A 2,556-nucleotide genomic window follows, 5' to 3' on the forward strand; every position below is an offset into this window, starting at 1 on the left:
GACAGGTAAAACCATGCCTTTTTTGAAAAACAGCACCGTCTGTTGCACGTAAGAGCAACCCACACTATATTATGTTGCGATATTATTTCAATATTTCCGATTGTATTGATAATTTGAATTTTCATAGATTTCAATTTATTTTCATTTTGATTTAATAATTTTGTGTGACATTGCATTGAAATTGAGCTGTGTTGTTTACCATACTGTTCATTTCATGAGTATAGTTTATTTTTTTATTTTTTTCATTTCATTTTTTTAGCTGTTCTTATTTTTCAGTGATGGGAATATCAGATCATTTGATGTTCCCAATTTTCTGATGGAAGCATCAGACCATTATAGAATGCATCGGATGAGGTAGTTTGGAATGGTGGGGAGGACGAGAGGGGGGTATGGTGGGGAAGACGAGGGGACAGAGGAGAGGGTAATGGTGGGGAGGACGAGGGGACTGGGGAGTTGGGGATGGTGGGGACAGGGGAATGCTGGGGAGGACAAAGGGACAGGTGAATGGGAGATGGTGGGGGAGGAAGAAGGACAGGGGAGGGGAAAATGGTAAGGAGGACGATGGGACAGGGAAGTGGGAATAGTGGGGATGATGTGGGGACAGGGAAGTGGGAAGGACGAGAGGACTGTGGAATGGGGAATAGCAAAGTGAATTATAATTATATATATTAATTAATTCTTATAAATTTCCAGAAGCCTGTATCAACACCCACACTAATGCAACTGAAAGAGATGTTGAGACAAGTATTGCTGATATGTTGAAGAACGCCCCAAACAAACTCGGTGGAAACAGATACAAGGTAAAGTTTGCCAATTTGCTGTAGTCTAATTCAATTTCTTTTTAGTAATCTTCGAGAACATTTATGCTATGAATAAGATAAAATAATGTAACTGATTTTGATTTATTTACTATTTATTATTTATTTACCGTTATTAGTATAATAGATCTCGTAATAATTTTGCAAAAATAATGGCATTTACTATTTTAAAAAGCTCGGGTGCAGGGGGGGGGGGTTATGTAAAAGCCTGGTTTGTGCCTCGGAGAGGCTATGGGATCCAGTAAGATCGTCCTTCCTTTCCTCCCTAGAATCTGGATGTAGCAGGTGCTCAATTGTCAAAAGTGAAAAATTGGTTTTGTCTTCCGAATGCACCATTTCTGTAAATTTGCTAATAATCTTTTCAAAATAGTAAATGCCATTATTTTTGCAAAATTATTACGAGATCTATTATACTAATAACGGTTTGATAAAATACAGTAGACTGCCTACTGGATAATAGTTCCAGTCCACCTGTAGACAGGGATCTCACATCAGCTTGTATATTATACAAGGATAAGATTTGATAAATTCAGTTATTTGACTGAACACTGGCTCAGTTTAAATCAGAGATTTAAACATACATAGTCTAACCTAGTTCCATAACTAACAGCCATTAGCCATTCATGCACAGCCATCAGCTGGGCCATAGACCGGCAATTTTGCTTTTTTCCCAAGCCGGTCTGTTTTTTTTCGATGCCTCAGTGGCCCATGCACAGGTCCGTTCAAGGGGATTAAATAGCCGTTCTATGGCCCCAGGGTTTGTATTTTATCAAACTCTTATTAGAATAATAGATCTTGTAATAATTTTGCAAAAATAGTGGCATTTACTATTTTAAAAAGCTCGGGTGCAGGGGGGGGGTTATGTAAAAGCCTGGTTTGTGCCTCGGAGAGGCTATGGGATCCAGTAAGATCGTCCTTCCTTTCCTCCCTAGAATCTGGATGTAGCAGGTGCTCAATTGTCAAAAGTGAAAAATTGGTTTTGTCTTCCGAATGCACCATTTCTGTAAATTTGCTAATAATCTTTTAAAAATAGTAAATGCCATTATTTTTGCAAAATTATTACGAGATCTATTATACTAATAACGGTTTGATAAAATACAGTAGACTGCCTACTGGTTTTACCTGTAATAAGGTTTGATACAGATGATTATGATTATGGTTTTGGCCTCCACCACCCTCTCACCTAACTTGTTCCAACCATGTCTACCACGCTGCTTGCGAAAGTTAATTTTCTAATATTTCTGTGGCATCTTTGTTTGGTTACCTTTTACAATATCTTCTTTTTATTCTACCATCTAGTTTTGGCATTTTATGCCTCTAACCTGGGAGCCACTTATTGGCAAGTCTATACCTTTACCAGTTGATGTGATTCTTTAGATATGGGCACCATATCTCCAGGTGTCCTACACAATTAGCTTTAATTAAATTTTCCAAAATTATCACTTACACTTGTAATACAGGGTTCTAGGTTCCCTATAGTGTCCTTTATTGAAATAGAGTTTAACAACAATTTCAATGTCCCTATTTTCTTTTAGATTATATCTCAACATATAATTAATGTCCAACAGGACATGATTACTCTTTCCAATGGGAGGATGGTATTGAATATTTGATCTAGTACTGATGGAATAATTTATATAATAATCACTAGAAATTATTTCGATAAGAATTTGAATTTATGCATGTCTTTGTTTTGGCATGCCTCTATTTCCATATGTTACATTTCTGCATGTCTCCA

General features: G+C 37.0%; 1 long non-coding RNA gene across 1 annotated transcript in view; it reads left to right on the forward strand.

The window, feature by feature from the left end:
• Nucleotides 1-688: 688 nt before the first annotated feature.
• The window catches only part of LOC138350713 (uncharacterized), a 4,268-nt gene continuing 2,400 nt past the window's right edge, over nt 689-2,556 (forward strand). Inside the window, exon 1 of the long non-coding RNA XR_011222239.1 lies at nt 689-800. This is a non-coding gene — a long non-coding RNA (uncharacterized lncRNA). The remainder of the gene's footprint in view (nt 801-2,556) is intronic.

This window comes from Procambarus clarkii, chromosome 47, assembly GCF_040958095.1.
Source record: "Procambarus clarkii isolate CNS0578487 chromosome 47, FALCON_Pclarkii_2.0, whole genome shotgun sequence".
Classification (NCBI taxonomy): Eukaryota; Metazoa; Arthropoda; class Malacostraca; order Decapoda; family Cambaridae; genus Procambarus; species Procambarus clarkii.